This window comes from Tupaia chinensis, unplaced genomic scaffold, assembly GCF_000334495.1.
Source record: "Tupaia chinensis unplaced genomic scaffold, TupChi_1.0 Scaffold148646_1, whole genome shotgun sequence".
In the NCBI taxonomy this organism is placed as follows: Eukaryota; Metazoa; Chordata; class Mammalia; order Scandentia; family Tupaiidae; genus Tupaia; species Tupaia belangeri.
The window spans coordinates 807,959-823,389 of record NW_006208495.1 but is presented as its reverse complement, the minus strand read 5'-3'; the positions used below and the strand labels follow the sequence as shown (position 1 = coordinate 823,389).

Here is a 15,431-nt window from a genome sequence, read left to right as displayed (position 1 = left end):
ATAAATAAACCAGGTATAAAAAGGCAAAAAAAAAAAAAAAAAAGAAAAAGAAAGATAATCTCGTTTGGTATAGTATCCTTGGTTGAAATTGGTTTTCATTTAACACTTTGACTATATTTCCCATTCTTTCCTTGCCTGTATTGTTTCTGATGAGAGGTCCGATGTTAGCCTGATGGGGTGACCTTTGTAAGCAACTTGACATTTCCCTCTTGCCAATTTTAGTATCTTGTCTTTGTCTGTTGTTTTTGCCAATCTAGCTATGATGTACCTTGGAGAGGATCTTCTTGGGTTGATTCTATTTGGGGTTCTATGTATTCTTGGGTCTGGATATTTGAATGTCTTTCTAGGTTTGGAAAGTTTTCTTCCAGAATTTCATGGGATAGATTATCAATGCCCTTATTATTTTCTTCCTCTTCTGGAATACCAATTAACTGAATATTGAGGCGCTTGATGATATTCAGTGTTCCTCGCATATCATCCTCTTTTTTCTTGGTTGTTTTCTTGATCTTCTTGATACTTTTTTCTAGGTCAGAGTTTTTGTCTTCTACATTCGAGATATGATCTTCTGCATGATCTAATCTACTTTTAATACTTTCAAGGGAGGTTTTAATTTCCTGTATCACATTTTTCATCCCTAACAGTTCCATCTTATTCTTTTTTAAGGAGTCTATTTCTTCTTTCATATCTTGAAAGGACTTCCTCATTTCCTGGAGCTCATTGTCTCTTTTCTCTTGCATCTCAGTTAGTTTGATCACTACTAATATTCTGAATTGCTTATCTGACACATCCACAACATTCATTGTGTTGTCTGTGGGTGATGGAGGATTGATATTTTCCCTTGGAGGAGAGACATTTTGTTGGTTGCTCATATTTCTTGTGCTTCTGTGATTGTTCTTAGTCATTTGGTAGTCTATACATTCCTTCTTAACTTGTTCAAGGTACCTTTGAGTGTTGAAAGGTGTGCAGGAGTATGAAATTGGTGCTCTCTCTTCTGGTCTGCCTCCCTGTTGCTCAGGAGTACCCTGCACTATTGTCACAAGTCCTGGGTCACCCAAAGTCCTCCCTGTTTCTGAAGAGTGGTGAGTTTCCAACTAAGTTAATGAACTTCACATCAGGAGCAAAGAAAATATGGCATACATGTGCCATGCACTATTCAAAACATCAAAGTTCTGAGAGTTCAAAGGGAAGTGAAGGGGTGGATGAGCCATGAGTTCAGGCCATTAGGGCCTGCAACCACATGCAACCTGGTGTCTGGCAATGCTGCTAGCTTGAACCAGATGTGGTGGAGAGGGTGTCAAGTTTGTCTTAAAGTCCCAAGACACAAACCTGAAGTCCAAAAGCAAGTGGGGGTCGGGGGGATGAGCCATGGGTCCTAGCCATTAGAGACTGCAGCCATAGGCAGACTCTAGGGCCTATTCTTTTGGCCTATATTTTATTTAATAGTGTGGATTTGATCTCCAAATATCTTCTATTTTGTAGTTATCTTTCTGTATTTACTTTTAGAGTGATTGTCTCATAGATTGAGAATATACTTGGTATGTTTTCTCTTCTTTTAATTGTGTTCAAGTATGTTTTATGGCTCAGAATATATTATATCTTGGTAATGTGTGTATGTGTGTTGGGGGTGAGCTTGAGGAATACGTGAATTTCACAGTTTTTGGATAAAGTAGAAATGTCAATTAGATCATTGCTATTGAATGGTGATTTTCAGGTTAGCTATAGGCTTACTGATTTCTGCCTCCTTGTTCTATAAGTTACTGAATGAGAAGTGTTAAAATCTCCAGATATAATACTGAATATTTTTATTTTTCCTTCAAATTCTATTAGTTTTTTGTCACAAGCATTTTTATGTTCTTTTAGATGTGTACACTTTAAAAATTACTATTTTTCTCCAGAGAATTGAACATTTTAGCATTATACAATGAACAATTTTTTCCTCTAATGATTTTTCTTCTTCTGAAATCAGCTTTGTTGGAAAATAATATAGCTACTACAGTGCTCACTTTGGCAGCACATATACTCAAATTGAACCAATACATAGAAGATTATTATAACCCCTGTGCAAGGATAACACACAAATTCATGACGTATTTCATATTTTTCATGGTAATTAAGATGCTGGATCCCAAATTGCCAACTCTGCAGTTCAAGTCCCGGATCTGGTAGCTTGAAAATCATGCCATGTGCATGTGTGTGCATACCCAAATCCTGAGGGGAAAATGGAGGAGAACAGAGTGCACTGTGGCTATTCTCCTGGGGATGATTTTTCATATTTTCTCTCTCTCTGTTTCTAACTGTCTCTCTCTTGTGAACATATGCACTCTATGGGAAAAATCTAAAAAAGAAGTGTATATAATATAGATTTCATTTGATTTGTATTAGTGTGGTATAATCACCTACATTCTTTTGCTTTTTTCTTTGAACAGTTTTGAGAGGTAAATCGCATGCTTTCCAATTCATACATTTAAAGTATGCCATTCAATGCATTTTAGTATATTTATAGACATGTGTAACCATCACCACAATCAATTCGAAAACATATTTATTCCTTTTTAATACAATTATAGTAGTTTGTACCTTTCTAGGAATCTGTTCCTTTAAATATCTATGCTATTGGCATAGTATTACTTTATAAATTTAAGTTTGGTGCTAAGGCCTATCTCCCATTCATTTATAATTCTAATTATTTAAATCTCTTAATTTTCCTTAGATATTCTGACTAGAATTTTATCATTTTTTTGATCTTTTAAAAGAACCATGTTTCAGCTTTATTCACTTTCTCTATTTTTCTATTCTTCATTTCATTCATTTCTGCTATAATTTTTATCATATCCTTTCTGCTTGCTTTAGGTTTAGTTCCTCTCTGCCAGTGTATTAAGATTGATGGTTAGCATTTTTATTTAAGAACTCTATTTCTATCAGTTTGTCTTATATATTTTAGTGCTCTGTTATTAGGTGTATGTATATTTCAGTTGTTATAGCTTTCAAAAAGATTGTTTCTATAACCATACAAAATGTCCCTCATTATGTATAGTAACATTTGTTTGTTTTAAAGTCTATTTTTTTGTGATATTAGTGTAGTCATGTATTATCCCACTATTCATCTTTCTGGTAGTAACTAAATAATAGACCCTTTTCTCATCTTTTTCTGTAGGAATAATGAAATCATGTATGTTTTTTTAATTATTCATTTAATTTTATTTATCATTATTATTATATACTTCGAACAGAAATAGACAGAGGGAGAGAGGGAAAGTGAGAAATCAAGCCACCAGGTCCAAGATTTGAACCATAGTTGGCAATGTGGGAGTCCAGTGCCTTAACTACCATGTCACTTGCCAGCCCCATGTGTGTGTGTTTAATTTTTATCCAATTTGACAATCTGCCTTTTAATTAGATTTCTTAAAAAACTAAAACAGTTGAAAATTTTATTTTCATATTTCACAATACAAATGAAAACTGTACTTTTTTGTCCCACTTCTCTCCTCTTTCTAATTTTTTTTTTTAGTAGGAAGGGGAAGAAAGTCTTGCTTGACATGCTGTTAGAAAACATCCAGAGTCACAGTACCATAATCACTTGGTGAAGTAGAACAAGTTAATATAAAACTGACATTAAGAGACCTCCCTCCATCCTTATCTGTCTGTCCAGCCATTCCTGGCAGAGTGGGCACCATCATGGACCAGGCGGGAGGTCTCATCATTGGGGACCCAGGCATCATGGGCAAATGGCCTCCCATGGGTGATCTCATTCCAGGAGCAGGTCCCAATGGCATCATCCCAGGAAGATGAGGGCCCATCATTGCCATCATGGGAGAGTTCCCCATATGAGTTGCTGGCATCATGCCAAGGCAAAGAGGACCCAGGAGGCTGGGGGGAGGTGGGATCATCACCCCTACAGAAGGAGGAGCAGAGAATGAAGTAGGAGGTATCTTCCCTTGTTGGAATGCAGCCATTGCTTTATCAGTCAAGCTTTGAGCCTGCTCTTCCATCCTTTTCTGATGGTACTCTTTCACATTCTCTTTGTGTTTCCTACCACTGCGGTGTATTTTTCTCACAGGTGGAAAATCGTGGGTGAGGTATGGATCACAGCAGTCACAATAAAACTTAAGCGTGTTGCTCTGCAAGCCACCAGCCACTCCATTCCTTGATTAGATTGTTAAACCCATTCACATTTAAGGATATATGTATATAGTGGTATATGTGTGTGTATATATATGTCTTCCCCCCAATTTAATGCTTTTTTCCTTAAGTGAATATTTTATAATGTAGCATTTAAAACTCATTAAGTGATATTTTCACTTCACTTTTTGAGTATTTTTTAATTGTTGGCTCTAGTGCTAGTGCTCCTAACTTGTCAGAATGAGCTTCAGAGTTATACTAACTAAATTCTAGTGAGATACAGAATCATTTCATCTATATAGCTCTGTTTCTTTTCTTCCCTTTTAGGGTGTTTTTGTTATACTTATTGTACCTGTAAATATCACAAACCCAACAAGATATAGTTTTAATTACTACTTGCTATCGTTTAAAAATATGTCTTTTGAAGAAACTGAGGGGACCAGCAGGCAGCACGGAGGTTCAGGTGGCTAGATCCCACATGTCTGACTACGTGGTTCAAGTCCCAGATCCGGCAGCTTGAAAACCACACTGAGCATGTATGTGTGCATGCTCGAAGTCCAGAGAAGAAATTGGAGGAGAAGGAATTGTGGAGTGGTCATCCTGCAGAGGGGTGATTTTTCATTTTGTCTCTCTCTGTCTCTGGTGACTTCACATGCCCTATAGCAAAAACAAGAACATGAAAGAGAGCTGGCTGTGTGACCTGGTGATTAAGGCAGCCGGATCTCACATAGCTGGCCATGTGATTCAAGTCTTGGACTCCTTGGCTTATGAAACACTCTGGGTAAATGTGTGTGTTTGTCCAAAAACAAAAACAAAACAAAAAAATGGAGGGGAAAGGACTGCAGCATGACTAGTCTCATAAGGGGTGCTTTCTCCTTTCCCCCTCTCTGGCAAACATGCATATTCTCTAGTAAATAATAATAATATTAATGATAATAATAATCAAAAAAGAAAGAAAAAGCTGAAAGAAGAGAGAAGAGCAGCTATATATACATGCTTTTTGCTATATTGACATTTTTAGTTAACATTTATGGTTTTCTTCATTTGTTCTTACAGTTCTTTGTTTGCTACAAGTCATGTGTACTTGCCAGAGAGACAGAGAGATAGAGGAGGGAAGTGAAAAATCACTCCCCAGGAGGGATAGCCACTCCACAATTCCTTCTCCTCAATTTTCCTCTTGGGACTCTTGGCATGCAAGCACCTGTTCCTGGTTGTTTTCAAGCCACCAGGTCCGGGACTCAAGTCATGAAGTCAACCATGTGGGATCCAGCCATCCCAATCACCTGTGTTTTTGCAGAGTTGAATTACTATTTAGTGTCATTTCCTTAACCCAATACAACTTGGCTACCACCTACCTCATTTGTGATATTATTGGCAAATATATTACATTTTTGTATGTTGTATGCCACTTAACTGATTAATATTCATCCAAGCTAATGATATTTTAATATAACACTTCCTTTAGCGATGTCTGCATTTTACCAAGAATTTTCTGGAACTGAGCATGTGAAAGGAGATATAATGAAGCCGCTTATTATTTCAAAAATGGAGTTAAGAGGCCATAAAGGAGACGGAACTTATATACATAAGAGATGAACTGCCTAGAAACATAAACTTTGGCTCACATCAACCCTTTGGCAGAAGTTTCTGGAAAACCACAAGATATGCACCAAGGCCAGGATGTTATCGACCTCCTGTTTCATGGACATCCTTGTCTCCCTTTATCTTTCTCTAGCTCATGTAACTCACATAGTCCCCTCAGAGCTTTTGATCCTTCAGCAAAAGTTTCACTTCAAAGAATGCTAATTATCTTGTAATGATTTAAAACTTTTTGCATAAAAAGTCTTATATTCCCTCCTCACTTTTGGACACTAATGCAGTTTTCTATCTGAATCTGTTTCTCTGAGTTGTAATCCTCTTAAAATCCTAATTAAAGCTGTTTATAGAGATTCAGTCATTGAAATTAATTTGTGATATGTTGCCTTGTTTAAAATGTTTGTATAGTCTGAGATATTTCTAATGGTCCAAGGACACTTCCTAGTTCACATTACATAAGTCAGGATCCTAATTTGGGTTCTGACTTCTGATCACCATTGATCACATTATTCAAAACTTTCATGTATGTAACCAATATTCCACATTGAGTATTTCATATATTTTACTTATATTTGCTTATTTTATCTTCAATAAATTTTCCCTTACTTGTTGGTTATTCTGTCCTTTTTAATGTATACTTATTTTCATGTTTTATAAACAGTTTGGACCTTTCATGACACAATAATAAAACAGGTAACTAAGTTTTAACTTTCTGAAAAAGTGCTACTTAAATCATGACAACTTGAAAGCAATTTTACCAATTTTAACATGAGGAGCAGAAATACTGTAAGTTAAATGTCATGTTTTTGATTCCAAGGTGTTAACAGATGTTTGTAATCATGGTCTTGCTGAGATATATATTGCTATTTCTGAAAGGATATTTCCTTTCTATAAGACATATTGCTACAGTAGAGGGTAGAAAGATTATTTTAATTCATTTAAAAATATATAATACTAAATAAAAAACTCCTGCTAAAACACCACCCTTCCAAAAGTAAACATTTTTGGGACAAAAGGTGAAATGATGTTTGTAATTTGTAAGTTTATTTTCCTCAGAGTGCTGAAATTCAATAAAATATTTTAACCCCACTCTATATTTTTTAAGTAATTTTTAACTTTATTTTAGTTATTGATATAGAGAAAGTAAGAGAGAGATAGTTAACTTTATTTTAGGTATTGATATAGAGAAAGTAAGAGAGAGATAGAGAAGTGCTTGAGACAGAGTCTCGCCATGCCACAATCTCACCCGCACCCCTGCTCCCACCTCTCTTTCATCAAGGAACATAGGTGTGCACAGATATACCCTGTGTATTCAGACTGACTCAGGAGTTGAATCTAAGCCTCTTTTATGGCCTCAGTCTCATATTGCCAAATCTACGGTCATGTTTTCATATTGCCAAATCTACGGTCATATTTTCCCCCAATTCTCTTTTAAGCATTTTACAGTTTTAGTAATTCCATTTAGGTCTTTGAAGCATTTTTGGTTAATCTTTTGTATGGTGTTACGGAAAGTTTCAAATACATTCTTTTGCATATAGATATCAAGTTTTCCAAAAACCATTTTCTGAAAACACTGTCCTCATTAAAAGATCTTGACACTCCTTTTATTATTATAATAATTATTATTATTTATGCATTCAATCGCTATATATCATTTAGATTGTAAAGAGACTTTACCTAGCATGATATACACCTCATTTCAGCCCAAGTGAGAATACTATACACATCCTCATCAACAGGTAATAAATCATATCTCTGTGTCCCACAAATGTTTTACCGCTCTTTTTTTCCCCCCAAATTTCCTTTCCTATGCTCTTCCCCTCTCCCATTATCTTTCCACTTTGTCCCCAGTGTCCGTAACAATTTTCAATGTTTTTGTGTCCTCCAGTCCTTCAGTCTCTACCATAGAGTGCGGACAGTTGGTATAGGTTAAGTGGAGACATACTACATCTCTGTTTCATAGCCTGACTTGATTCACTCAGCAATAAATCCTCCATATTCATCCACTATCTATCAAATGCCAAGGACTTGTTTTTTATGGCTGAATCGTATTCCATGGAATATACGTGTCATACTTTTTCAATCCATTCATCCATTTGTGAACATTTGGGTTGGTTCCATGTCTTAGCAATCATGAATAATGCTACAATAAATACAGATGTGCAAGTGCTTTTCTAACTGAGTGTTCACCTGTCCTTTGGGTAGATACCCAGGAGTGGAATTGCTGGATCATATGGTAGTTCTGAAGGTCTTTGAGGAACCTCCATATTGTTTTCCACAGTGGCTGACCCAGTTTACATTCCCACCCACAGTGTAGGAGAGTTCCCCTTTCATCACATCCCCTCCAACACTTACCATTTTTTGATTGTTTAATCTTCTTCATTCTGACTGGGGTTAGGTGGTATCTCACTGTAGTTTTGATCTGCATCTCCATTAAGATGAGGGATGTTGAGCAATTTTTCATATGCTTTTTGGCTGTTTGTATGTCTTCCTTAGAGAGTTGTTTATTCTGTTCATTTTCCCTTTTGAAAGGTATTTCATTATATATGTGAGAGTTTATTTATGGATTTCTTATTCTATTTTATTGACGTATAGGGCTATCACAATGTTTTGTAGTGAGTTTTAAAATCAGAAAATATGAGACCTCTAATTTTGTTTTCCTTTATTAAGTTTTTTATTTCCCCTCTATTTTGGGTCCCTTGAGTTTCCATGTGAATTTTGTGTTGAATTTTTCTATTTATGCAAAAACATCATTGGTATCTTGATAGGGATTGCATTAAATTTGTAGATTGCTTTGGGTAGTATCAACCTCTCTCTGAGTACATTTTTTTCTGCAATAACACTTGGTAATCTATAAAACACAAATTAATTTGATTAGCATTTCTGAAGGCTGGGAAATCCAAAACTGGGAGCCCACATGTGGTAAGAGCCTTCTGGCTGCATCATGACATGGTGGAAGACACCGCATGTGAAAGAGCAAGTGTGTGTGTGTGTGAGAGAGAGAGGAAAAGGGTCCAAACTGTTCTTCCTTTTATCACTAGCCCACTTTGGTGATAATCATCTTAATTCATTTATGAAGGCAGTTCCCCTATGATTTAATACTCTCTTACAGATCCCACCTCTAAACACTGTTGCACTGGGAATTAAGTTTCTAACACATAAATTTTGAGGGCAACATCTTAATAATATTAAATGCTTTGATCTCTGAACTCAGGATGTCTCTCCATGTATTGTGTCATTCTTCATTTCTATCAGCAATGCTTTGTAATTTTCAGTGTACAAATATTTCATCTCCATGTTTAATCTCCAAGTGTTTTTTTTTTCCTTGTGGTATTAAAAATTGAAGTGTTTCCTTACTCTCCTTTTTAAAATTTCATTTTTAGTGTAAAGGAATGCATAAAGCCCTTAAAGTCTGTTTTATTCCTCCATGTTTTGTCTTTCTGCTCCTCAGATTTCATAATTTCAAATGTCCTGTCTTCAAGTTCACTAACTCTGTCTTTTATTGAATTTGGTGTTGAACTTCTCAACTGAATTTTCCAATACAGTCCCATTTTTCAGCTCCAGAATTTCTGTTAAGTTCCTCTTTATTATTTTTGTTGTCTTGTTGATGTTTTTATTTTGTTTATATATTGTTTTCTTGATTTCTTCTTTGTGTTTTCCTTTAGTTTTTTGAGCATACTTTAGACAGTTATTTTTAGATGCTCTTCTGATGTGACTAATGCCTATGTTTCCTCAGGGATGGTTTCTGGCTGTTTATAGTATTCATTTGAATGCGCCTTATTTTTCTGTTTCTGTGTTCACCTTGTTCCTTTTAATGAAAACTTAGACTTTTTAATTTTATCTTTATTTATTTATTTTATTTTTATTTGACCAGAGAGGAACAGAGAGAGAGAGAGAAATAAAGAAAGAAATTCACCAAGTCTGAGACTAGAACCACGGTCGGCCATGTGGAAGTCCAGCGCCATTAACCACCAAGCCAACTGCCAACCCCATGATGATTTAAATTTTTAAAAGCAGTCACCTTTCCTAGTCTTTGAAGACTGGCTCTGAAATAGGGAGAACATTACTAACTTCCTAGGCATTTTTCTGAGCCTCATGAGCAGCCTCCAGTGAAGGCAGAAGTTCTTGTTAAGTATGTCCTGAATATGTGTATTGCCATGATCTAGGATGTATGTGTTTGTGTGTGTATAGAGGTTTGTGCCTTAGGGCACGTGTGCTTGCCAGGAGGTTGGGAGATACAGAGACAGTGAGAAGGAAAGTGAGAAATCACCTCTGGGGGGAGATGGCCATGCCACAATCTCTTTTCTTCCATTTTCCTCCCGAGATCTTGGGCACACACTCGTGCCCACACCTAGTATGAGTTAATGTGTTTTTTGACACTCCCTTACGCATGACCACTTTTTTTTTAACTTCATTTATATGTTTTTTTATTATTATTTATGCATTAAATCACTATACATCATTTAGATTGTGAAGAGACTTTATGCAGCTTGATATATACCTCAGTCCAACACAGTTGAGGCCACCATACACATCTTTGTCAACAGATAGTAAACCTTATCTGTGTTCCACAAGTGTCTTACTTCTCCATTTCCCCCCCAAATTTCCTATGCTCTTCCCCTCCCACACACTTTCCACTTTGTCTCTAGTGTCCATTACAATTTTTAATACTTTTGTGTTCTCCAGTCTTTCAGTCTCTACCATAGAGTGCAGTCAGTCGGTATATGTTAAATGGAGACATGCAATGTTTCTCTTTCATAAACTGACTTGCTTCACTCAACAACAAATCTTCCATATTCATCCACTTTCTATCAAATTCCATGGTCTTAGTGTTTTTTTATGGCTGAATAGTATTCTATGGAGGATATGTGCCACAATTTTTCAATCCATTCACTGTTCGTGAACATTTGGGTTGGTTCCATGTCTTAGCAATAGTGAATAAGGCTGCAAGGAATATAGATGTGCAAGCGCTTTGCCAACTGAGTGCTCTCCTGTCCTTTGGGTAGATACCCAGGAGTGGAATTGCTGGATCATATGGTAGTTCTATTTAAAGTCTTTGAGAAACCTCCATATCATTCTCCACAGGGGCTGGACCAATTTACATTCCCACCAACAGTGTAGGAGTGTTCCGCTTTCACTACATCCCCCCTAGCACTTATCATTATTTGTTTTTTTAATCTTAGTCATTCTGACTTGGGTTAGGTAGTATCTTATTGTGGTTTTGATCTGCATCTCCCTTACCATGGGGGATGTTGAGCATTTTCTTCATATGCTTTTTGGTTGTTCGTATGTCTTCCTTAGAGAGTTGTTTATTCAGCTCATTTTCCCATCTTTAAATTGAATTAATTTTCTTCTGGGTAAGCTGGACACTGTAATAGGTGTAAATAGATGCATGGCCACTTTTAAGTGTTTGCTATCTCAAAGTCTTTAATATCCACAACTCCTTGAAAACGTAGATATTCTATTGTATTCTTGTATCCATAATCCGTTGCTACAGGTATCTGTAGGTCTGTAGTCTCTCTTGCAGTGTATACAAAACATGCCCATTCCTAACTCCTGTGGCTTTTTCCACAGAGCTGTGGTACTGTGACTCTTTGAGTGTAGGTGAAAAAAAACAAAAACAAAAACAAAAACAAAAACTGGTCAGTCCCTGAGGAAGCCCAAGAAAGTATATTATGTAACATATACAATCTATTCTGTTTCCTACAGTTTGAGGAAGGGAGTCAGCATCTGGTCTACTGCCTGGTTAATGTCATTCTATACTACACTGTGGCGGTAGTGGGCAAAAGTGAGTAAAAATACCATGAAGTTTCCTACAATTTGATTATGAGTTTTTCTTCTTTGGAAGTTTGCTTGGCTTCTGTGGACCTTTGAGTGTATTCCAGTGTTCCTATAAGGTTATTTTAGTTAGTGTATAGTTGTCTCTTTTCAATGTTTAAATAAGGAACTAGGGCCTGGAGTTTTTTAATCTGTTATTTTGATGCCATCACTCCTTGAAGTAAGGTGCTTAATTAAAACACTACTCACAATTACACATAAACTTGATAAATTAAATGTGTTATCTAAATTGTTAAATAATTAAATTTTACTTATAATGAATTAGGAAACAAGAAAATAAAAATCATTAAACATATTTAAAACATTTTCCAAATGACTTTTAAAATAAAGCTCTTGACATATTTTTAAATAAATGCATTCACTCAAATTTGGAATAAAAATATAATTCTTAAAGCTTTTAAAATGTTTTAGTTCCTAGAAAAGTATAGAAAAAAATGCCAATATATTGTGTAAATAGAGAAATCCTAATAACACAACACAATAATTAAAAATGAAAAGAATAGACCTACTTCTTTTATAAATATTTCTTCCAAATCTTATGGAAAATACTATCTAAGTGAATTAAGTGATATAATAGAACATGATGAAGGAAGGAATACAATTATGGTTAAATATTAATGAATCTATTTAGTTATATGAATAGATTTAAAAATGCAGATTTACTAATGTTACTAAAGAGATAATTCAAGGAAGATAATCAAAATAATAGAGTGAGAACTTCCATAAGTTATCCCCTGAATAGACCAAAACCCTAGAAAATGGTCAAAATCCACATTTTCAAAACTAAAAATTAACTAAAGGCTTGCAACAAACTCGAAAGCATGTATTAAAGAATAATGTGGAAAAAAAAAGAAAAATGTGTCTGGACCTGTGGGATAATCTATGATTAATGAATCTCAGGAGAGTATGTATCTTCTAGGTCGTCTCCATTCCTTATGGGATGTGAGTAATAATATAAGAATATTGTATTTTATAGCATTGTATCTTGCCCAACTTCCATCTCCCTCTCTTCAAATCTGTGTAAGCCTTGAAAACTAGCACCTTCACAACCATAATAGCTTTGAGAGTTAGCACCCTAGCATCCGTCAGAGGAAGATCAGTTTCGTAGATGTTCAAGTAGTCCCATCTCCAGAGCCTTTCCACCATTTTACTTGTTTTTTAGATCCCTGGAAATGTTGTAACTGTAAGTCTCTCACTCTGTGGGAAAAAACCCTATGCTTGGGCAATTTTTCACAATCAGTATCAGTTATTTAACATGACATCTGACCAAAGGTGCTGTACCTGACTGGACAACAAAAGCTTGTCTGAGAACTTAAACGAGACTTAGGGAATGAAATCTCTACAAGGGGCCTTAAAAAGTTCTGACAATGCTTGAGGCTGTATAAAGCCCTGTACGTGTAGATAACTTTTGCATGATCTATAAAGGCCTAAGACGGTCCCAATCCTCAACTCTGGCTGACCTTGATGACCTGCACATGTCAATAAGGACTAAAAGTAAACTTACAAATTTCCTGTGTGTGTGGAAGGCATGCTCCAAAACATACACAGAGCCCTTCAGCAAAGATTGGAAACCTATATGAGATTAAGGCATTTCAGAAACTCTCTGACCAGTCATCTGGTGATTATCACATTAACAAATTAGAGATTTAGCTAGGCACACGCAATAGGAGATTAAAGTTTTATCAAATTAATCCAGGAAATTAATTATCCAGACAGCTAAGTAAATGTTGTATAGTTGCACTTGACAGGGATTTTGTTTTATTTTGTTATTGATTTCAGAAGTTTAGCTTTAAGTGAGTTTGATATCAAATGAAGAGTTACCTGGCCTGTGGGACAATCCATGATTAATGAATCTCAGGAGAGTAAGTATCTTCTATGTCATCTCCATTCCTTATGGGATGGGAGTAATATCAAACATTTATTTTAAAAATAAAAGTGAAGTCAGGAGGCAAGATGGAATAATTTAGGATTTTAGTTGTTGAATTGGAATTTGAAAAGATGATGTTTGAGGAAACCAGTATGTTGTCTCTCAGTTAAAACTGAGTATCAGGTACTTATCAGGCATGTGAAAGTTCTATTGAATGTCTTTTTCAAGAAGCCTGCAATGTGTATTCTAAGAGGGGGAAATACTGTCTTCGTTACTGCCAGTAATGTCTGTAACACTGAAGGGAATACAGTGTCCTAGCAAGGTCTTCTATTGTGGCATTAGTATATTGTATTTTAGTATGATGTAATTTTATTTATACTTTGGATATTTGTGAGGCAAGAGATTCCAAGATTTTTTTATTTGTTTTCATTTTTGTTTCTGTTTTTACCTTGAAAAGGACAATTTTAGGACAGTCCCATGGCCTAGTGGTTAAGGGGGCCAAAACCTACGTGGCCAACTGTGTGGTTTGAAACTCAGCCTCAGCAGCTTGAAAAATACAGTGTCTGTGCATGCATACCCCAAATCCCAAAAGGATGGAGAAGTGGTAGAGAGGAGATAATGGCATAACCATGCCTACTGTGGGGGGGGACTTATCCCTCTCCCTCTCTCTTTTTTTCTCTCTACCTGTCTCTGGCAAGTGCTATGTGCCCTTTGTAAATAAAATCACCAAAAAGGAAGGGACAGTTTTTAGGTAACAGCTCAATACTTTATAATAAATGTGAAGATGGGGTGACTGCTGGCCCAAGAATCTGGTAATAAGATGGCTGTGAAGTTTGGCCAAGGGAGTTGTTTTTTTTTTTGGGTTACATATTTTTGCTGGGGACATTATGGTTTAAGGAAGGAAAGCGAAAACATTCCAATAAGCTCCAGCACATATATGGTTAGCAATGCCATTCACATAATCTATGAATTCCCATTACTTTTCGCTCCGTTGGTCTCAAGGAACTTTGAAGGTAGTCGAAGTATCTGAGGAAGGGAAAAGCTCCTCCAGAATGCTGACATTAAGCAAGGGACTGAGGACAGGAAAAGTCACAAGAGAAGGCACAAGTTTTGTTTGGTCCTGTCTTAGCGAGTTCTTGGAAGCAGTGCTGAGTTTGTGAGGAGTGGTTTCCTTGATCCAAAGTACAATAGGCTGCTGGGTATAATCGCAGACTCAGGGTCTTGGAGAAGAGCTGTTTCCAGGAGAACCCGGTAGGGCAGCCAGTCATTTATTGTTTTAATGGTGTATAGCATGAGGGGAAGAAGGGCCATTTTTGCATCAGAAGCTCTGGGGCAACTAATGGCCATCAAAAGTGTTCCAGAACCTTCAGAAAGCTTGAAACAGTTTTTCGAAACCTTCATCATGAAGGAGTATTGCTTGTTCTGAGTCAGCTGGTGTTTTGGTGGTTAAGGTGCTGGATTCCACATGGCCGACTTCGTGGTTTGAGTCCAGATCCAGCAGCTTGAAAAATACACCAGGGTCATGTGCATGCATGTCCAAAATTCCAAAAGGGGAAGGTATTGCGGCATGATCATCCCTCCTTGCGGGGGATGATTTCTCATTCTCTTTCTCTTTCTCCTTCTGGAGAGTACACACACCCTAGAGCAAAACACTAAAAAAGAAAAGAAAAAAAGATAAGAAGGAGTATTTTTTTCTGAAGGCCCTAATAGAAATTACTATTGATTTTAATGTAAAAGTGAAATTTGTAAATGAGAAATCTGTTCCTATGAGAACCTAAAATGTACTAAGACATATTAGATTTATATATTTTAATGGGTGTGTCAAAGGAATCTTTTAGAAAAGTTATATTATCAATGTACAGTTGAGCCTTGAACAACATGGGTTCGAACTGTGCAGTTCCACTTATACACTGACTTTTTAAAATTTATATTTATTTAGTTTTATCTATTATTGTTATTATTTTAAATTTGCTATAGGGCATGTGCACTCACCAGAGAGAGACAACAAGAA

The 15,431-nt window shown here is 36.1% G+C and overlaps 1 non-coding gene and 2 pseudogenes across 1 annotated transcript; 1 reads left to right on the top strand and 2 right to left on the bottom strand.

The window, feature by feature from the left end:
* LOC106734111 (U1 small nuclear ribonucleoprotein C pseudogene) overlaps nt 1–1,367 on the bottom strand; it is a 7,146-nt pseudogene extending 5,779 nt beyond the window's left edge.
* Nucleotides 1,368–1,995: 628 nt separating this feature from the next.
* LOC114006537 (U6 spliceosomal RNA) lies at nt 1,996–2,102 on the top strand. Its single transcript, XR_003548239.1, has one exon. It is a non-coding gene; the product is annotated as a U6 spliceosomal RNA (small nuclear RNA).
* Nucleotides 2,103–3,542: 1,440 nt separating this feature from the next.
* LOC106734110 (U1 small nuclear ribonucleoprotein C pseudogene) lies at nt 3,543–5,479 on the bottom strand (annotated as a pseudogene).
* Nucleotides 5,480–15,431: the final 9,952 nt, after the last annotated feature.